General features: G+C 40.9%; 1 long non-coding RNA gene and 3 other non-coding genes across 4 annotated transcripts; 3 read left to right on the top strand and 1 right to left on the bottom strand.

The window, feature by feature from the left end:
* Nucleotides 1–3,371: 3,371 nt before the first annotated feature.
* Nucleotides 3,372–3,443, top strand: TRNAQ-UUG (transfer RNA glutamine (anticodon UUG)). Its single transcript has one exon. It is a non-coding gene; the product is annotated as a tRNA-Gln (tRNA).
* Nucleotides 3,444–6,743: 3,300 nt separating this feature from the next.
* Nucleotides 6,744–16,171, top strand: LOC105858699 (uncharacterized). Its single transcript, XR_001148234.3, has 3 exons — nt 6,744–6,864; nt 9,226–9,302; nt 15,816–16,171. It is a non-coding gene; the product is annotated as an uncharacterized LOC105858699 (long non-coding RNA).
* TRNAQ-CUG (transfer RNA glutamine (anticodon CUG)) lies at nt 7,008–7,079 on the top strand. The gene has a single exon. It is a non-coding gene; the product is annotated as a tRNA-Gln (tRNA).
* On the bottom strand, nt 14,412–14,483 carry TRNAM-CAU (transfer RNA methionine (anticodon CAU)). Its single transcript has one exon. It is a non-coding gene; the product is annotated as a tRNA-Met (tRNA).
* Nucleotides 16,172–22,215: the final 6,044 nt, after the last annotated feature.

The raw sequence follows: 22,215 nt of genomic DNA, 5'->3' as shown, positions 1-22,215 counted from the left end.
AAAAGGCCTCACCTCCCAATACTGTTGCATTGGGGATTAAGTTTCCAACACATGAATTTTGGAGGAAACTTTTAGATCATAGTAAGCAAGGTCCTGCGAAGCTGACATTCTCCCCTAGCCTGCCTTCCTCTGCAAGCTTTCCATGAGCCTAGGTTGTTATAATGGAATGCTTCAAGCAGGGACTTTATCAGGATACTCACATCTGAGGAATATATTCACAGTAACAAAATTTACAAGAAATAGTAGTAAACTAGAATTCACTGTATTAATTATTGTGGAACATATGTCTGGCCTTGGAACTGACTACAAGTTATTGATCAGAAATTGTGCTTTAGTGAGCAAAGAAGTAAAGTAAATGAAGTAGCCTGATTACTAAGGAACATAATTCTGTATTGTCATTATAACTTATCTCTCTTTATTCTCTTTATTCTTGGTATAAGTATATCTTAAATAGCCACACTAGTAATCTAGAATGACTTAATTGTCTTTTGCTCGTTTTGTGCTATAGCTCATTGACAGTCATCACACTAGTTTTCCTTTGTCCAGATTCTGAGCATGCCAACTACATTTCCATGCACATAACTGTCATTAAATTATGGAAATTTCACTTTATTTTATATCATTTTACATGTGACTGGATGATTTCTTAATATCTGAGAAACATAAGAGGCTATGAAAAGCCTCATCTGTTTTATTTCTGTTCATATTATGGCCAGGTTCTATTTCTGTACTCTTTCTCCAAATTCTGGGAAAGAACCCCATTTGAGGCCTATAATACTGAATTCACAGATGATAGTCCCCCAAAATGTATTCAGATATTAGAGAGGTTAGTACAGTTCAGACTCTCAAATGTGTTGACCTGGAATCTCAATACCTGTGTGAACAATAAGACTACAGGCTCAGAATTTTAAAAAAGCATTTTGCCATTTATAAGAGCTGTGCTACAGGAAGAAAGGAAAAGAGACAAGAAGACCTGCAGGCTTAACTGAGTAGATGAGTATAACCATCCACTGTATGGCTCACAGATCTTCCTTTTCCTCTCTATGCACTGAAGGTAGGAGTTAGAACTTTTAGACCCTGGTTTCTTGGTTTTAAAAAAAAAATAACTAACAAAGCTGAAGAGCTAAAGTCATCCTCAATGAGGATGACTTTTGTGAGGTCACCACAAAGAGGCAAATGCCATTTTGGCGTCTGTTATCACATATAAGTCAGTGAAACTCATTACACTTATACCAGTTTCTGTATTAGCAAAACAGGGGTAGAAATCAGCCCAATTTTATCAGGAAGTTGTATAAATCGAATAAGACAATATGTGCAACAGGAATATAATTATATACTGTGCATTAAGGAGAAAATAATATAGAAATTATCACAAATTCCATTTATAAATCAGGAAAATGATTGTAGACCCAGTAATTTTGCCTCTGTATGAACAGTTAGTTAGCTTACTCTGTAAGTCAGTTAGCTTAAAGGAAATTCATTTATTTAGTCATAAAATATTGAGCACTTTTTATATTGCAAGCAGTATTCTAGCATCAAAGATACACAGTGAAAACAACCTGCTAAAGTTCCTGTTTTTATGGTACTTTGGTGGAAAATGAGCCAGACTGTAAAAAATAAGTTATTAGATTCCATAATATGTCATCACCTTGATAAGTGATTTGGATAAAAATACAGCAAGAAAGGAGATGGGGAATTGAGGATTGCAATTTTAAGATGGGTATACAAATGAGGTCTCAATGAGGTGTCATTGAGGAATAAAGTGGTGAGAAAATGTTGCCATGTGGAGGAAACTATTCTAGGCAGAAAGAAGTAGCAATGAATGCAAAGTCCCAGAGGCAGGCCACTGCTTAGCTTGTCCTAGGAACAGCAAGAGAAGCCATTGTGCTTGGAGCAAAGGGATCCATGGTGTGAGAAGTTTTGAGCCTCATTTGTCTGCCTCTTTTTGTCTTAGTCCAATTTAATTCCTGCATAGATCCTTGAAAATCTGAAAGTTTTCGAAATATCTGCTGAAAAACTACGCTGCAAAATAAGAAAGAGAAGATGGCCCTGCCTCTGCTGGGATGTAGATCTAGAGGAGCAAATGATATTTTTGTAAATCTATCCCTAAAGGGGCAAATTCTAACAAAGGAGTCTTGTTCCCAGTTGTACCCCCAGGACCAAGACCAGCACCTGGAACACACACTGAGTGAATGACATGCCAACAAATGTCTTATTACTGCTTGGAATAATAACAGTACATAGCACATAGAGGGTGTCTTTTGGGGGGTTTTCTTATCCCTAATCATCTATTTAATGATGTTTTACTTTTTCACATTTTATCCCACTCTTGCAAACCCCAGAGCCAACAATTTTGATAATAAACTTTTTTTTTTTCCAAACAAGTCAGTTGTCTGAGATAATAAACTTTTTTAAAGCTATATAACAATTTCTTCAATATGCCCATAAGGAGACATGAAGACTGATATTCACTAAAATTTTGTTTTTGGTGACCAAAAAAAAAAAAAAAATTGGGGATAGTTTTACTGGGCAACACTGAGAGAGTAGATAGGTAAAACTCCTGTTTCTGGAATTGTTCTGGTTATTATTACTACATAACGAGCCAGCCCAAAATTTAATGGCATAAAACAAACATGTTATGTTCCTGGATTCTGTGTTTAGGAATTAGGACAGATCGCTCCAAGATGTCTGGAACTTAGGTGGAAATTAACTGGTTTGGGATGATTACTGGGATAGTCGCTGAGGGCTGGAATCATCGGGAGGCTTCTTCATCACATATCTGGCAAAAGATGCTGGCCGCGGGGTGAGACATGTAGCCAGATGGACCTACATGTGGTCTGAGCTTCCTAATTATCGGTGGCCTCAGAGTGGTCAGACTTGTCATGTGACAGCTCAGGATTCCAAAGGTGAGTCTCTGGCATATGCGCCTGGAAGCTGTGACTTTCCTTGTCAGAATAAAAGTCAAAGTCCTAACGAGGTCCTACACAGTGTTGCCAATTGTATGGGAGAAGATGATTCAGTGGGAGGGTACAGACAAGAGGGGGTGAGGGGAAAGAATCTCACTGTTAGAAAAGGCCCCAGAAAATCCAGATGAAACATGCAAGATCATTTTGCAAAAGTTGTGCGTTCCTAATCTTTTATACAGTATTGTCTTGAGCATTGCAGGATTGCCAGGATCTCTGGTTCTGACCTATAAAAGCCAGTTGTGCCCCGGTCATTGAAACAACCAAAACATCCACTCGTTTTCAAAATACCCCTGAAAAGAGCAGTACAATTTTGTTGAAAGCCACTGTTGTAAAATATAACAATTGAACTAGTGCGTCTGGAATGAATATGTGACAAAGGAAACTTGTGAAAGGCACCTGTCAGCTGGCCCCATGGTGTAATGGTTAGCACTCTGGACTTTGAATCCAGCGATCCGAGTTCAAATCTCGGTGGGACCTACTTAGGTTTTGCTTTTGTTTTTCTGTTTTGTTTTGTTTTTAAAATATAACCTCTCCCTGCAATTTTGTCTCTTAAAACTAGGGTGTTTCATTGTAATTCAGCCCATCACAGGTCCTGGTATCTGACTAGCAGTAATATCTTTATCAGTCCTCAGAAGTTGAGCCCACCTACTGAAGCAAGCCCATACACAGAAATCAACACTGCAAAAAACAGTCTTAATCCTGTGACCTATGCCCAGATACAGATGGAGAGGGACGTTTCTCAGGTGACTCCCCTTTGCTGGATGCCTAGAAAGGAATATGTGTGTGCATACAATAGAAACATCTGTTTTTAAAAGAATAGCCATGTTACTCTATAACTAGAAAAAGGTGTCTAAACTGATAAGTTTTATTTTATTTGAAGGTGATAAACTTGGAGTGGTGTTGTTTCACTCTTTTTCCTGGAATGCTCTGAATGAGAACAGGATTCCAGCCCACATAGGAAGAGCACAATAGTCAGGCCATGTTATCCTATAATAGCTGCAAATTTTTTAGGTTCTTTCTTAGACTTTTTTTGGTAAAGCTTCTGCACTTTGATTAAGCTGATACGTGTGGTACTGTTCTTCAAACTGCTGGTAGCAACACATGAATGTGCAGTCCTTGCTATCACCTCAGAGATTCTCACACAAGTCCATTTCCCTTTGTTTGTGGCAGCTTGTTTACATTGTAATGATTGCTGCCCTGACCTGCACACATCTCCAGCCTCATTTGTCACCATACCTGCAGCACACATAGCCCAGAATTAGCTTCTAGTCACCAGGAATAGTAACATTATTTAGATTCCTTATTGCCCCCCCCCTTTCTCATTTTCTACCTGCAGAACATTTTTGGCCTTCCCTCTACCCTCATGTTAGGAGGGCTAGTTGTTTACTCATTCCTCAAGTATTAACTTAAACATTCCAGACCTTCTTACTGAGGCCTTCCCTGGCCTCCCTTTATTGGGGCTTAGGTGCCCTATCTATATCTCCTTGGCACTCTAAATCCTCTTCCCACACCACCTCATATTTTAATTGCTTGTTTAATAAGCTCTCCCTCCTGATCTAGGCAGCTAGTTCCCCTAGGGAAGGGACCAGTCCTGTGGTCTTATTTGCCTCTCAGGTCTCAGCCTCACCTGGCTCATGTTAGTTCAAAAATACTTGCTGAGTCATGACCTTTCATCTAATCTGGTTTGATCATTCCAGAACCTAGGATAGTTCATGTCCATGATTTGTTCCAAATCTTTCTGCTCTGCTCAGATTTCTTTTCATTTTTTTTCATTTCTTTTCATTCTTTTTCCTTCACTGATCCCAAGTCTACATCCACTCTAAGAACAAGTCTTTGCCCAAGACTGGAGCAGAATTTTCCCTGGAGATGAATTTCAACCATGACTCTGTCTTAATGATGCCACCCAGTCAGTAGGTAAAGGGGGGAAAGGGAGGTGTGTGATTGGATCACTATATTCTTCACATTTTGGAGGAGAATTCACTTCACAAGAAAGGCTCCTATCACAATATTCTTGGCCAGTGGTCCTTGAGGTCACTTCCGGCCTAAGTTCGGTTATCTCTTGGTTATAAGGAGGCCAGGACCTGTCACAGGCTTAGCCCCTGTAAGGCACTAATTACACGTTTGTGATTATTTGAAGTTTTTTTATTGCTGCACAGTAAGCAAGGATTTAGGCTAAAGGTGCTCCTGTGCCCTTACTGAGGGTGCAGGAAGGAGACGTGGCCTCTGAAGCCCGCACTTACTCTTTCCCTGGTCAGTAGGGAGCTGACACCTAGGATATGGCCTTGGAGAAGCACAGATGTATTCTCTCTGCTACTCCCAAGCCACTGCTGAAGTCAGGGGTATCGTTCTGCACTTGATGCACCTTTGTAAACCTCTCAGGAACCTCCTCATGGACAAGGCCATTGGAACTATTTCCCTCTTTGGCATTGGAAAATGTGATTGAACTAGTGTATTGGAGACTGGCTGGTTATGTTCAACGGCAAGAAATCTACGGGGCTTTCCCAGCGCAGATTAGAAACCGTCCCCTTTTTAAGGACCTTTTCCTTGTCTCCATCAGAGTTTGAAAGTTTGGAATCTCTCGTGGAGGATTTTTACCCTCTCTCACGAGGGTTTCCTACTCCCTCCATGCAAACAAGGGACTGACCTTAACCATGATCGATCTGTTCTAGGTTTGAGGAAAACTCCCAATCCAGCTTTCCAGAAAATACTGAATTTAAAGACTTTGTCCAGCGATAGCCACTTGCAAAAATTCCGTTGCAAAAGGATCCAACAGGAAGCCTCTTGCCGGTTTTCTACAGGAGTTACTGCGTTGCTGTTTTGTTGTTCGTTCGTTTGGGGGTGGAGGGAGGTTGTTCTTTGTCATCCACAAGAGGGCGCGCGCAGTCCTCGAGTTTCCTCAGAATTTCCTCTCTTTAAAATCTGAAGTCCTGGAAGACAGCCACAATCACGAAGCCAAGAAATTCAATTTCCACTAAGCACCCCCTCGCTGGACAGGCACCGAATCCCGCTAAACTACTTTGAGCAGAGCCAGACTCCCTTCTATCACTAAGGAAAGTGCTGAAACTCTCTCTTCTACATTTGTGCTGAATATTGTCGCGCTTCCAGGCAACTAAAAGCCAGCGGGAGGAGTTTGCGAAGGCGCTGGGAGGGAAGGGTGCGACTCGGAACACGCAGAGAACTGTCACCGAAAGCTCGGGGGAGGGGAAGAAAGGGCGCGTTCCCACAGTATGGGCTCCTGTGTGAGTGCGGGAATCGTTTTACCGCCGTTTTGAGTCTCCCCTGTGGACTCTGGTGAAAGAGCAGGAGGACGGTGGGGCTGCGCGCCGTCCCGGGACACTCCGCGGCCTTCCTTTCCCCGGCCCTCCGCCCCCGGGGTTGCTCCCGGGGCTGCTGGGATCTTCCTCCCGCCTCGTCGTCCAAGTACACTTGTTTTCAGTTTTCCATAAACATCAACGTCTCCCCTGTGACTTTGCCGAAACCTTCGATACGCGTCCTCGAAAGCGCCAGACACCACCCTAGTAAAGGACGGCTGTTGTGAAAGCATTAGGATCTGACAACGAAACGGAGTGAAAGATCTCAGGCCTCTCACACGCTCCTCGCCTGTAAAATAGCGCCAACGGCCCCCATCCCACAGGGTTGCTGTGAGCCTTACTTAGATGAGGTAACAATACAAAACGCTTGTCACAAAACCTGACCCAGGATTAGGGCTGTTTTGGTCAAAGACTTCATGTGTGTTTGTTTTCCAGTGAAGAAATAGAGGCCCGACGAACCAAGTTTCTGAACCACTTGGAAGGAAAGGCTTGGGAGGAAAGGGGTGCGGAGGGGTTCTGAAATTAAAAGTCAATGGTTTCCTAAATTGAGACTCTAGTGTAAAGGATGCTGGGTGCAGTCATACCAGGTAAGCATCCATGATTTATTCGTATAGAAGAAAACCAGAATGTGCGTTTACCTGTCCTACAAATCAGGCAGTTTAGGGAGGAAACTAGGTCATCAAAATATTTAGGGAAGAAGGGAAGAAGAAGACATCAATGGCAGAGTGGGGGCCCCATGGTGTAATGGTCAGCACTCTGGACTCTGAATCCAGCAATCCGAGTTCAAATCTCGGTGGGACCTCAAACTAGACTTTTAGTTTGATTCCTGTGACCTCTCCAAAAACTTCTGGTTATTTTGCCATTCACTTCATCCTGGAGAAGTTTTTATACACGGGCACATGAGCTAAATGGCAGGGGAAAGACCTATCCCCTACATTAAGTGATATATTTTGGACACAATTTTATTTTTTAAATACTGTATAAGTATTTATCAAAAATTATGTATTCTTTTTATTGATTGCATACTACTATTAAATTTAAAAACAACTGAAACCAGAGGAAAAACACTTAAAATACAGAGAATTACTGGTAATAACTAAAATTCATCTCTCAACTTTTATATATTTTTCTATTTCAGAGGAGTATATGATACAGTGATCAGTCACAACCTTTAAGAATAAATATGTAACATAGCGGGACAAAATTCTGTGGCAGATATGGAAAAAGAGAAAATGGATTCATGTACATTTTTTGACTGTTAAATAAACTATGCCAAGTGTATTTTTAAAGGATTCTAGTACATGTCAAATTTTTAGTTTTTAGGTTTCAATGGACAAAATTCATTGATCAGCCAGACTCTTCTAATGTTCACATTTTACCAGATGCTGGCAATTATATTCTTTGGAATGATTTAAATTTATGAAAAAACATTTTAGAAGACCACTGGAAAACAACACGTGAGAGCACAAAAATATTGTTACAATTCACAAAGATTCTAAGGGATTAAAATAGCTTGAAGATGCTGTTCTTGATTAAAACAATAAAATGATAGAAAAAAGCAAGTCCCTCCTCATCATCTCATGCTGAAACTCTTTCATTTTTATTTTTCAAGTGGTTTTTTCTCTCTTCTGTGAATTTCCCATTTGTGTACATTTGCTTTAAAATGGTTTGTATTTGTATTATGATTTTGTAAGCATTGAAGCATATTTTTATTAAGCCTTTGTTACTCAAATATGTATTTTTTTAACAGTTTCCAAATCAGTATTTTTTCTTATGAGTTCCCTTATTAATTTCAACTACATGTTTTGTTGTTTTATGTTTTATATTAAAATCACTAATTTATCTGTAACTTGATTTTTTACACAGTTGAGAGGTCTATCTTTGGTTTTTTCCATAGGCAAAGTTATTTGTGTCATCACAATGTATTTTAAAATCACCTTTGCCTACTGAAATGAATTATTAAATTTGTGATATGTTAATTCCCATATATCCTTGTATACATTTTTTTAATTTATCCATTTCCCTCTATATATACTTACAATAATGCTAAGATCTTTTGATTAGATTTTCTCTTTATACATTTTACTTCCCCAGAGCATTCTTCCCTTATGGTATTTGACATTTTTAGGCACAGAGAAATAAGGAGATAAAGAGGAAGAGGCTGGAAACTCAAATATTTCATTTTGTAATTTCTGGCTTCTAGTAAAGAACCAAGAACAAATTAGGCTGCTAATGAGCACACATATGAACCAGTAGCCTGGAGTACAGAGATCTCAGGAGCTGGATTCCAGTCCTTTGGACCTCTGTTTAATTACCTTACTCACAGTAAAGATGTTAGTGCCATTAAGCACAGTATAGTTTCCTTGGTGAACCCTGCAGGCTTTGAAGAGATCCAGAAAATAACAATAGGTTATAAAAGGGCTTCGGCATTTGTTTGAGATATTTGAAATAAATATCTCAAATAAAGCTCAGAGTTTGCATAAATGAAAACAAGGATCAATGTCTGAGAGACATCTTTTGATTTTCATAATCCACACCTCAAGGGCAAGCTGATCCCTATTTTTCTCTCTTCCACTATTCCCCTTTCCTTTTTTATTTCTCCCACTAGCTCAGTTTTTATTTTTATTATTCTCTTTCCTGCCTATATATAAACTAAACCAATAACAAGTATTGTCTCTGTGCTGTTTTTAAGATAAATTAAAGGGCTGCACTTAAGGTTTGCAACTGTCAAAAGCACTTTAATCACAACAAACTTGTTTATAACTGGTTGCAGCAAAAGACTAAATGGAAGTTTCAAATCCTGAATTTACACTTATGTGTTTATAATATTTATAAATCAAAGAAGTTATGTGGGGAAAGTTCATTCTAAGCTGTGATACATCTGAAGTGATGACAAAAAGTACAATTAATAAATGACCACCATTGTTTTCTCTACCAATTTGTTTTAGAAACCCTGGTGCCATTTAGAAACCTCCATGATCCTGATTGATAAAACTGTTTCTACAGAAAACAATTTGACAACAAGGTAATTCCTCTAATTTTACAGTGAATCACAAGCAAATGCAGCAAAAAAAAAAAAATTATCACTGGTGGAAGAATAGCTCAATCAAATTAACTTTATGTGGGACGGCTATTTCAACAGGAGTAGTTTTTAATCAGACTCTTCAATGAGTTTCCTAGTTCCTATAGGACGGCTATTTCAACAGGAGTAGTTTTTAATCAGACTCTTCAATGAGTTTCCTAGTTCCTATATTTCATCTTCTTTTAAGCATGCGAATGGAATTGATACCACCATAACTGATTTTTTATAAAGCTTTTAGGTCCTTGGAGGTTGCATCATGGTTTACATTTAATTATAAACTGATTTATTTCCTAAAGGGAGAGCTTTTCCTGATTTTATCTTTTTTCTGCTCAATCATTAAAAACAAAAACAAAAACCTGGGTGCTGGGGGATGTAGTTTGCTTGCACAAAGGCTCACCACCTGCTAGACTCAGATTAATGGGCAAAAATAAAGCTCTTTGCAAATTTTAGGCTTTCTGTATGAGGTTTGCCCCAAATAGAAACACAAGCTTGAGAAAGTCTTTGATTTTGTCCTCATCTGAACAGCACAGGTGGGAATGTTCTCCCTTCATTGAGTTTCTCTGCAGACCAAACCCAAACCCAGGGTTGTTAAGAACTGTTCATGACCTGCATTGTGAGGGTAAGAAATAGACAGGGGAGAGTGAAAATTCTCCTCCTGGAATTCCACTGTCAAACCCTAGAGGCAGCAAGGAAATGATCCTAACAAATGGGAAGATTTCAAACTTGGGAGGGGAGACCCCATTATGCTTCTTTTCTACTGCCATGAAGCTACGAAAAATCTTTTCCAACATCAAGGGTGAAAATCGCCCCAGCTGGTGTGACCTGGGGAAGTAAAAGTCAGTTTCCCAAAGGCAGCCTGCTCAAGAAATGTGCCCTATGATTTGGCAAGCAACAGCTTGCAGAGAGACTACTACCGTGTTTCCCCGAAAATCAGAGAGGGTCTTATGTTTATTTTCCCTCAAGAAGACACCCTAGGGCTTATTTTCAGGGGATTTTTTTTTTTTAAGTACGGTACAACAATCTACATTTATTCAAATATAGTTAAGTTGCCTTCTTTTGGAACATCATCATAACTCTCCAAACCCCGAATTCCATCCTGAATTTTTTGCGACTCTATTTCCTTTAGAACCATTGGCCCCAATCTCTCATGTTGAGCAACAGAGCTCTCATGCGGCAGATGAGAAGGGCTGCTCATCTTCTTTATTGCTGGGCGACGAAATGCATGGGTTGGTTGTGCAGATACGCTGAGTAGTTATGCCCATCACTAGGTCTTACTTTCAGGATAGGGCTTATATTGTGCAAATGCTTAGAAATCCTGCTAGGGCTTATTTTATAGGTAGATCTTATTTTCGTGGAAACACGGTACTTGCACCACTAGGGCCGTGTACCCTTCCAGCCCCTTGCCAGACTCAACCTTGAGCAAAGCAGCAATGAGGGCAGTGGAAAGAAGCCTTTCTGAGAAGCGGAAAGGAGTCAAGGTCTCTGAGAAGACAAGCCCTCCTTTGTGGAGCCTGGATAATGCTGGCAAATGGTGAGCAAGTTTAGCAGTATAAATCTTTTCTTATTGTGGTTGTGGAGCAAGTTTAGCAGTATAAATCTCAAAATGTTCCATTCATTTCCACAAAGTTTTAGTAACTCCTTCCACTGAAGCAGAAGATGAGGCCTCTGCAATGAACAGCTATATGTACACTACTAAGCACAGGACAAGTGTGGATCTCTTTCTCCAGAGGCCACTGGTCAAGAATACAGTTAATTGGAATCTTTTTGTCCAAGGTGAATTCAATCCCCACCATGGTCTCTCTCTTTCAGTGGCTTCACAGCGCTTCAGTTTTAAATATGGTTAAGCATGTGCCCTTAAAAAGCAAGCAGACTTGGAATTGTAAAGAAGGAAGAATGACAAGAAGAAATTTAGGAACAACCAGAGCAGACAGATTTGGGACAAAAGGTGAAACAGAGCTATCCTGGGTTCTGGTGAAAATCAAAACAGAGTAAATTTAAGTTATGCTCCCAGCAAGTGTTTATGAACTTTTATCCTGACTTAGACACTGTGTTAGGCAGTGGGGACTCTAAGGAGTACAAGGCCTCAGGATTAGTCCCTACCCTGGGAGGACTTGCTAGAGGTAGGAGAGAGATATTATTAAACAAGCCACTAAAATATGTGGTGGTATGATAAAAGCAATTTGGGTGCTAAGGAAACAGATGGGGCAGCTAAGCCAAAGGAAGCCAGGGAAGGCTCAGGAAGAAGAGCCATAAAGTCTAAGTGAAATCTGAGGCAGGTGAAGTGAGGGCAATGTAGAAGGCTAAAGAGTGTTGTGGGTCGAAAATGAGAAGAATGAGAATGTGGAGCTTGGGAAGAAAAGAATTTCACCATAACTAGTGCTTGGAAAACAAGTGTGAGGACTGAGGGTAGAGATGTGGCAGGCTAGAGCAGCACTGACAAAGTGTGGAGGGCTCCCTGGAGACTTCTCTTATTTACCAGTCTGTACTCAATATTCTCTTAAGCAAGATTCCTCCTTTTTTTCCATTTACTTAAATATCTATCATTGATATGGACTCATGGAATCTTTTATCCCCAATTGCTCATAATTCATTATTGTCCTTAATTATCTTGGTGTTCAAATTCACCCATATTTAACCAGGGAGAGCCCCTTTATGCTGGTGTCTGGGTCCTTGTAACATGCCACTATCAGAAGCACCTTCTTACTTTCTGGCATAACAAATTGTTTCAGGCTTGACTTGCATCAACCCTGCCCCAGCCCAAAATTTAGCCATTTCTCAAAGAAGCCTTGTTTCCTTTCAGTGAGGAAGAGTATTGGAGAGCAATATTAAGGGGCTTAGTGTACATATGGCTTCTCCGATGTCTGTTTCTTGGTCCTTTTAATGGAAAGACCTAGGAAATGCATGTGCATGTATACACACATAGTCGCATATACTTGCACATGTGCCAATATATACATACATGTGCATATATACATGCCCATACACATACATATACATATTTTAGAAATCATGAGTTCATACTCATACCTTCAACTTCAGTCCATCTCTGTGGGATTCTTACTTGCATTCCCTCATTCTGTATTTGTATGTGCCCCTTCCTCCACACCGAAACCCCTACTTCCAACAATACTGACATATTTACTCCCTTGCTTTATCCTATAATACACCTACAATAGTTTCAGAATTCCTTTACCCATCCATTACCAATAATTATCCACTAAAAAGAGTTAAAGATTTGTTTGCTGTTCTTCCCCTCTTCCCCAGCCATCCTCATTCTCTTGGCCAATGGTAAAGGTGTATGGTCAAATGCCTTGTTCACAAATTATGTTCTTTTCTTTTCCATGTAGTCTTGATAGGAAATACAATAAAGTTCATTTGCCTTGGTTTTCTGTCAGTTTCAGGGTGTTTTTCCCCCTCTACTTCTCATTCTTATTGATTTAATATTAATTTTTGAAAATGTAGAACATTCACATGCTTTCAAAAGCTAACGATATACCAAAAAGTATACTCAGAGAAGTGTCCTTCCCATATCCCTTGTACTCCATTGCCCCCAAAACTCTTACCACCCTTTTAGGTAACCACATTTACTATTTTCTGGTTTATCTTTGCTATGGTTTATTTTCAGAAAGAAAAACAGATATGTTTTCCTAATTCATTTTCTTTCTTGAAAAAAGAAGTAACATACTATAATACTTATCTGCACTTTTTTTTAGTTAACAATATACATATCTTTTTTTGTAGCTGCATAGCACTTCTTCTTTGAGTCCATATGTCACAGTTTATTCAACCAATCTCCTATGCCTAAACATTTAAAGTTAGTTAAAATGGTTTTAGAGAGTAAGCAAGCAAAATAACTTGAAGATTAGCAGTCTCAGGGACCTCCAAACAAGAACATCTTCACTAGCAAAGTAAAGGAACAAAACAGGCCCATCACATGCACATTTTTATTAATATTTTTCCTTTTAATATTTTGTTCTGCAAATTACCATTGTTTAGGGGAGTTTATATTTTCTTATCATACGATAGGTACTCATTAAAAAGTATTTTGATTAGTAATTTTCTCTCAATTTCTTTTTTTTTTTTGAGACAGAGTCTCACTTTGTTGCCCAGGTGAGTGCCAAGGTGTCAGCCTAGCTCACAGCAACCTCAATCTCCTAGTCTCAAGCAATCCTACTGCCTCAGCCTCCCGAGTAGCTGGGACTACAGGCATGCGCCACCATGCCCGGATAATTTTTTGTATATATATTTTTAGTTGGTCGATTAATTTCTTTCTATTTTTGGTAGAGAAGGGGTCTCGCTCAGGCTGGTTTTGAACTCCTTACCTCCAGCAATCGGGCCGCCTCAGCCTCCCAGAGAGCTAAGATTACAGGCATGAGCCACCGCGCCTAGCCTCTCCCAAATTTCTTTTGCAAATATATCAGTAATACTTCTATTTTTCTCTTGAGTTTGTCCATGGAATTCTGATGCACAAAATGTTTTATTTTAATGTATTCCAATGGTTTCTACCTTTCGCATTTAACTTTTTTACTCCTTTTTTTTCTCATAACATTCCATGAATCTAGTTTACATAAGTATGTAGAGGGGAGGATATAAAATATGTTTTCCTGGCCATTGTAACATTAATTGCTTTGGAGAAGAATTCACAGCATATGAAACAAATTTAATAAATCATGCACAAGAATCAGGAATGAACAGAAGAGTGAAAGGAGCAGCAGACTCCCATAAGAGTAAAAAGGCAATATAGATTTAGAGTAACCAATGGTCTCAAGCATAAGTCAGTAACTTTTTTTCCTTTGAGTGCAAGAAAATGGAAAATCATATTCTACTTCAGTATATTCAAAGATGGAAGGCTAATTTGTTGGAAGTAAATGTGGAATTTGCCCCTCCTCTTTCCAAGTAAGATGTGACACTCATTGGAAATGAATAAGAAGGGAGTTGTGCAAACTTTTGGAGAAAAGAGAAAAAGCCTCCGTAATTTTAAGAGCTCATCAAATACAATCTTCAGAAGCCATCTTCTCCTTGCGACTGCGGAAGGTAACTAAAAAACCTGGATAGCAGAGGATGGTTTCGATCCATCGACCTCTGGGTTATGGGCCCAGCACGCTTCCGCTGCGCCACTCTGCTTGGGGAGTAGAGGAGCAATTCTTCTTGTTTATCATGTAAATGATCAGCCATACTGTCAGAATAAATATTTTGTGTTTTTCTGTTTTCCTTTTGCTCTTTCTTCTTTATATTTTCCCCTCTCTTCTCTCGGGCTCTCTAAAATTGACTCCTGAACCAGATGACTCCGGCAGCTTCCTCCAAGTTGCAAGTTGCACTTTCCCAATATGCCAAAGACGCTTCAAACTGACATGTTCTCTTCAAGGGCTGCTTTAAGCTCAGAGGAGAAATTCCAGAGCAAGTGGAGCAAAGTCCTCATAAGCCCTTGCTCAGAGAGAATCGAGGAAGGCATAAAGTCAAACTTACTATCCTTAGGTAGGATGTATATGAACCAGTTCATTCCGTTTCCCTTCCCCAGGAAAAATTTCTTTCACAACACTAGAAGCATTTCTGCTTACTGAACTAACGCCATTTGCAGCTTCCCCTGCACCTGGTCTACCCTCGCCGGCCTCTAACCTTGGATTCCTGAAAAGGGGCTTCCTATCCTACTCCTTTGAGGTCATGTCTGTGGACAGCTTTCTCTCACCTTCAGCGAATGTGTGTTCTCTCAGACCAATGACCTGGACAGAGATCTATGATACTCTTATTCTGTGCTCTGTCGGCAAAGTCATTTCCACAGCTTTCCTCTTGCTCTTTTCACCAACGTTCCAGTCTTTTCTGGGTTTCTCTGTCTTCGTTAAGAAGTCTTGTTTTTCTAGTCCCAGGCATGGGGTTGGTGGCCATTAATTTCCAGCAACTCCATTTGAGTTTTCTCTTTTCCTTCTCTAAAGTAATGAGTTGATAACACTGACACAAATATATTGTGGTTAGGAAGATGTTCCAGAACAGGAGCTGGAATGATTCACGTAGACGAAATGGAACCTGAGCAAAACTGAACCAGATCCCATCAGGACTATACCTGGGACCACTAGACTTGGAATCCTGGACATTAACCATCACAGCAAGGAACTGCCACTTACCCTAGACGGATGAGATTTATTACCTTCCCTGTTTGCCCAGATTCCTAGCAATAGACTCAGGAGGCTGCCAACTAGGTGCCTGACCCCAACCTCCCTCAGACAAGAATCTGAGTGGAAAAACGTTTTTATACTCAAAACCGAGGCCTCTTCTCTCCCCTCCCCTCCACCAAGGTGTTTCCGCTTTTCCTCTCAAAAGGAGTTTGGGGCTGTGGCACCTGGCCCTCCTCTCTCCACTGAAAAAGGAAGGAGGAGGAGATTGAGCGTTTGCCAAGCGATAAGTGGACCTCACTTCCCGCTCAACTCAATAAAATGTGACGAGGCTGTCTTTGTCTTACAGGGGAAGAGACTGAGGCGTTTATCTAAAAGGCTGGTGGCGGCCCCCTCCCTTCCCTAGATCAAAAAAGAAAAGGCTCATGAGACAAGACCCGCCAAAGACAAAACTGCCAGGCCCCGCAGAGAGGAACCACACCCAGAAGTCCACCAGGATAAGAATGTTTCGCCTCCTGGATTCCACAAATACCTCCAGCCCCTCCTAAAATCCCTGGCTTTTCCCGCCAAAAGTCCCTAGCCCTGCCCAAAGGGTATAAAAGGCCTCAGCCCCTTCAAACGGCGGCGACTTCTGGGTCCCCCCTCTCTTGGGGCCCCAGAACCTCCTCCCCGAGTGTATAATAAAGCCACGTGGTTTGGCCCCCACCCTTTCTGTCTTTTCGCTGCCGCCGGAAAACCTTACAATATCTAAGATCCTTCCCCTGCGTGTTTCAATTTCAAGTCTATGCTTATCAGGATGCTACTTCATTTTAAAAGGTAAAGGAAGAATTTTAGAGAAATTACGTCAGGAAGAAGCTAGTACTTGCGGGAAACATGTGTTTGAATGACAAGTCTGGGAGGAATTTTTGTGCCATGGGACATCTGTCAAAAAGAGCAAGGAGGAAATGGGCGGATTTGGTGTGGAAGGTTGTGGGGAGAGAGAATCAGTCTCCCAGATCTGGAATTAAAGCAGGGCCCCGAGTTCCCATCCCACCATCAAGAAAGATGCCCAGTGAGAATCCCAAAATGGACCTAGGGGTGTTTTTCCGCCACCGCTTCACATGTCCTTTTCCCGGGGCTCATGTGGGGACCTGCAGGTTATGAAACTACAAATCAGTCTTAGCTGCTTCATTAGAGGTTCAGGATGACTTTTCCCAAGAGAAATTTAGGAAAGAGCTTGGGCGATTTCCTCAGCGCTGTAGTGGCCGGCAGAACTCTCCTCCAAGCAGTCAGATTCGGCTGGACAAGCGCAGCGAGCGGTCTGGCGCCTGCCTGCGTTTGGCGGCTGGCGCGGGCCTGCTTCACCCGGCGGGCAGGCCCTGCTGAGTGTGCGCGGAGAAACGCTGCCGCGGGAGGAGGCGTCCGGCTGCCTGGGGCACACCGCCTGGTGGAAACTGGGGGAAGAGCTGGTGACTGGCCTGCAGCTTCCTGTTTGCTAGAATGGTTGTTTGGAAGCAGGGCTTTGAAAGGTGACTCACACTGAAACCTTTGGTGGCTACTTTTTCCCGCACATCACGAGTGACAACTTCTTCCCCTCAGCGAAGTTTCTACAAGTCAAGAGACCAGGATGAGGTTGGTTAAGGACTGCTATCTGTCTTGCACCATGCGACTAGGCCAGGAGGGAGGCTCAAATTGCCCAGTGACCGATTCCAGTTTGTCAAAATGTGGGGCAAGATTGTAGCCAGCAGGTTTGAACCAATGCAGAGAGGCTCAATTAGGTTTTCATTATCTTAAGCATCTAGAAGCTGCATCACAGTCAGGAGACCTGTTCATGTTGTGTTGCCTGTCATATATCCGTTTTAAAACTAAGTAAACTAAGGGATGGGTCATTGACACGGAATGAATTGTATCCACAAAATTCATATACCAAAGCCCTAACCCTCAACGTGACAGTATTTGGAAATAGGGCCTTTAAGGAGATAAATAAGGTTGAATTAGATCATAAGGGTGAGGCCCCAGTCCAATAGAACTAGTGTCTGTTTATGGAGAAAGAGAGAGAGGGAGGGAGGGAAGGAGAGAGGAAGCAGAAAGAGAGAGGGAGGGAGGGAATAGGGGGAGAGAGAGAGAAAGGGAGACACAGAGACCAACAGACACCTAGGATGCATGAGCCCAGAAGAAAGGCCTTGTGAGGATGAAGCAAGAAGGTGGCCGTATGCAAGCCAAGGAGAGAGGTCAGGAGAAACCAAACCTGTGATACCTTGATCTTGGACTTCTAGCTTCCAGAACTGTGAGAAAATAAATTTCCATTGCTTAAGCCATCTGATATTTTGTTATGGCAGCCCTAGCAAACTAATACAGATGTCAGTTGTTTCTACGAGTTTGATTGTAAATCAAACCTGAAGACCCTCCTGTAGTGTTCATGTGGAGTGGCCAATGGTCCTTATACTAGGTGGGCTTCATAGTGGGGTCAGTAATGTTCACACAATTTCTTAAAAATATCTTGTTTCTAGACGTACTTCAGTTTTACTCTTTTTCATATTTTTCCTGTGGGTGGACACAGCTGACTTAGTTTCTCCTTTCTTGCTTTTCCTTGTAAAATTCACCTTTTTCAAACTCTTCAAAAGAAAACTACCACCTCTTATCCCTTCAGAATATTAATATTGTTCATTGCTCTGGAATGTAAAAATCCTCTGGAATAAATTAAGATACAATAGAAATATTGATGTCTGAAAATCCCATTTAAATCAAGATGCTTAGTTTCTGTTGTTCATTTTGCATAAAGTCACAGATAAGGAGGTGTAAATTTCCTTATTTCCTTCTAAAATATCTGATGCATCACTGAGTATAGATATGACATGCATTGTCAATAATACAGTGGTTTATGTTTCCTTGAAATTTCACTTGAAGTCATAAAAGCAGCATTGTTATTTTTGTTAACAGTTTTTGATACCATAAATCTACATTACTGTGACAGAAAGATCTGTTCCAGGCCTCTCTCCTTGGCTTATAGATAACCATCTTTTCTCTATGACTTTACATGATATTCCCTCTGTGTCTGTGTCCAAATTTCTTCTTCCTATAAGGACATCAGTCATATTGGGGCACTCATTAAAGCTCACTCTAATGACCTCATTTTAACGTAATTACCTTTATACCTTAAAAAAGACTCTGTCACCAAACATGGTAACATTCTGATATATAGGGGAGTACTGGAGGTTAGGCTTAAACATAGGAATTGGGGGAGGCATACAATTTAGCCCATAACAGACACATACTCTTTAAGGATTCTCATGTCTCCCCACCTTGGAACTCTGGGGGCAGACCTGAAGGTCCAACCTTCTAATTAAGTCTTGGTCTTTCTGGCAACCAGCCCCCATCCTGAAGCTACCCAGGGGCCCACCAAGAGTCCCCCCTGTAAGAACAAAAGACACTCCTATTGCTTCTATCACTTGGGAAATTCCAAGAGATTTAGGAGCTCTATGGAAGGAAATGGAGACAAAAACCAGATACATCTTTGCTATTGTATTAAAAGAAACCAGAATATGTCACCCCAAAATATGTCTTTTTGACATAATTATTTTTTAGCTGAAGGCAATGAAGAAGCAGCAAACAGGAAAAATTCATTCTGTCCTTCCCCTTTTGTGCTTCAAGACATGATATAAATTCTCCCTTACTTGTGACAAGTCTAGACTCTTATCAGCCCAGAGATGGCACCAGAGGAACTACAAACAAACCTCCATTAGTCTCATCTCATATGTTTGCCTTCCCACAGTTTGCCTACCCTTGGAAACCTAAAACTGTTTTTTTTGTTGTTGTTCTGTCATTTCTCTACAAATTAATTGAAGATTCTATACAAGTAGAGTTCTAGGCCATCATTTTGAGTTATTTACTTTATTACGGTTTCTCCCTCATAATGTACAATGCATGGGTTAATAAACTGTTTTTCTCTTGTTAGTCTGTCTTTTTTACAAGGGGCTGCTCCAACTAAGAATTTACAAGGTTTGAGGAAAATATTATTTTTCCTTCCCTATAGTATCACAGCCATTAAAGACTTCAAGGCCTGGTAGGGAGAAGAGGACCGATTGTCTGAGTTCCCTCAGCCAAGGAGTGGTGAGTCTTGAATATAGGTTTAACTCCCACTTTCTGTGTTAGACTTTTTAAAAGGGCATTTCTAGCACAATTAATTCACTGACTCTGATACACTAGTTTTCACTGTCAGCAGCTCCAGAAAGAAAATCAGGGAAATGGTAATATTTTTTTCCTTAAATGAATTGGTCTTTCTTCTCCAGTGGATTGAGGTTTAAATCTCACTTTTTATGAAACTATGTTAATGGTAATTAAAAACTAAAGTCACTCATTGAGAGAGTACCTCTTCCCCAAACCCATGATTTAGGTTTTACTTTATATTTTGGATGCTAGGAATATTATGCTTTGTTGAAGTGCTGAGAGTACATGTAAATTTCTTCATGACAGTTTCCCTGCATGCTGGTCTCCAGCACAGCTATTTGGAAACTGTCTACAGCCAGTGCTTAAAGCAACCAGTCCTGCCAGAGTGCATGGTTGCAGCAGTTCAGGTCACCTATCTACCCCAACATGTAAGCTGCCAACAATCTAGGCCCTGTTCATACCAGGGAAGATCTGGGGCTCCCCTCCTCAGGAAGTTCAACCTGGCCGAGAAGGGCAGGAGCCAAGTTTCTGCTACTTTATGCTGCTTTTGGATCTCAGCCCCTATTACACTATGACTGGTGTATCCCTAATCATGCAGCTGAAAGTCCCACAGCCCAAGGGCCAAGAAACCTCTTCTGGATCTATGTGCTGCTTTGAGGGATCTGCACACCTCTTACCATTCCTTCACAGTGAATGACACTAATAAACACCAATGTCACAGCATAGGTTGTACACTATCAGGTCATTTTCCTTCACTGAAAAGAACAAAAGCACATGACACTGGCTGAGCTCCCAGCCAAAAGCTAGCTCCAATTTGCCAACCAGATCAGTGAGCCAGCTTAAATGTGGATCCTCAGGCTGAGCCTCCCCACTGACACCATGTGGAGTAAAGACAAGCTGACCCTACCCAAACTGCAGATGTTATTGTTTTAAGCCACTATGGCTTTGGGTAGCTTTCAATATATATAATGGAACAATAAGGAAAAATAGAGAGAGGGAAAGATCTTTTCCATCCTCTTTGACAGTGGGAAAGATTTTAAGTACTCAGTTTCAAATATACCAGGTTTCACGTTCATGGTTTCGGGTAGGGATGCTTGAGTAGAACAGTAAGTATATAAGAGACTCAGGCAAGTTCTTGCAGATAGGAGAAGAGATACTATAAAACTGAAGGGTCAACTAGGGATTATATCAAGGTATTATATATGAAATTGAGAAGAAAGAGTGCTGAAGACTGACACATTTAAAATGGCATCTTTTAAAGCTTGGGGTCAGCCTCATAGAAGGGGATTTATAAGAAAGGAAGAGTGTGATGTTACTGATGCCATGGGAAGAGTTTTAAGAAGAAGTGTAAATATTGAGAAGTCAGTAGTGGCATGAAGACCAAATATATTGATTGGATTGAACAATGAGTCATTGGCAAAAATCATCACTATGCCAACCACCAGGAATAGGAGTCAGAACACTTCTACCCACTGCATCCTAGGCTAGAGTTTTACCAGTTACCCAAGTCTGGTGAGACAGAACATATTCACACACCACAAGCTATACAAAGTGAGTTTATTACTTACAGTAAGAAAGGCATCAAGAGACAACAGAAGCCTAAGATTCATCGCAAGCTGGTCCCCCAAGGCTCAAGAAAGCTGTCTGGCAAATGGAATCTCCACTACACATGACCCACATGCACCACAGCTCAGGGACCCGGAAAGGTAGCCCACTCTGGGTTATATAACTCAGGGGCAACAGGACTCACTGAGCAAAACTTTGAAGGGCATCCTGCTTTTAGAGGATAAAGGAACAAAGCTGAGGGTATCTGAGGCAGTTCCTTCTTCTCTCAGGATATTGCATTCCCAGTGCATTCTATAGTATTTTGAGAACTAGAGGCAAGAAGAAGAGGACAAAACTGGATTGTCCAAGGGTATCCAGGAATATCCAGCAGAATCCAAATGGAAGAAGAGGCCCTAGGGAAAAGGAAGGAATAAAAAAAAAATTGCAAATACAGAGAGATATTTTGAAATATATGTGAATTCAAGGTACACACAGTTTATTCACTTTTATTCACTAGCTAGTATAATCTCAGCACATTGTTATTACTAAGCCTTAACTTTCTCAAATGTAAACCCAAAATGACAAGAACATTTTTTGACTAAAGAGGTTTGAAAAAGCTGAAAGTAATATAATACTAAGATAAATGCAGCAACCACTTCTGTGTTGGGAGCTGTCCTGAACACGGGAGAGTCTAGGCATGACTGCTGCCCAGAACACTGGGGTCTTCAATGACATAGCACCTGCCCTGAATCAAAGCTCTGACATTTTGACCTTTCTCCTTGACTAGGGAGGATATTGGAAATACAGTTGCAGTCATAGAAAGTCACTGAGGTAATCAGTTACAGGTAGTTCTCTTTGAATAATGTGCCCTTTAGGCCTAAGTATTCTTTACCCTAGGCAGCCCTGTTAGTCATTCCTGATTGTTCTTTATCCTGGGCTGCCTTGACTTAATTAGTCAGGTATTTATAGCCCTCTTGATCTTAGAAGAAGTTAAGGTTTAGATTAGGTAATGGGAAAATTGCTCAACCCATAGAAAATCCATGAAGTCAGTTTATGGC

The sequence above is a fragment of the Microcebus murinus genome, chromosome 15 (assembly GCF_040939455.1).
Source record: "Microcebus murinus isolate Inina chromosome 15, M.murinus_Inina_mat1.0, whole genome shotgun sequence".
Taxonomy (NCBI): domain Eukaryota; kingdom Metazoa; phylum Chordata; class Mammalia; order Primates; family Cheirogaleidae; genus Microcebus; species Microcebus murinus.
Note: the sequence above shows the minus strand (reverse complement) of the source record. Positions and strands in the feature narration are given on the sequence as shown.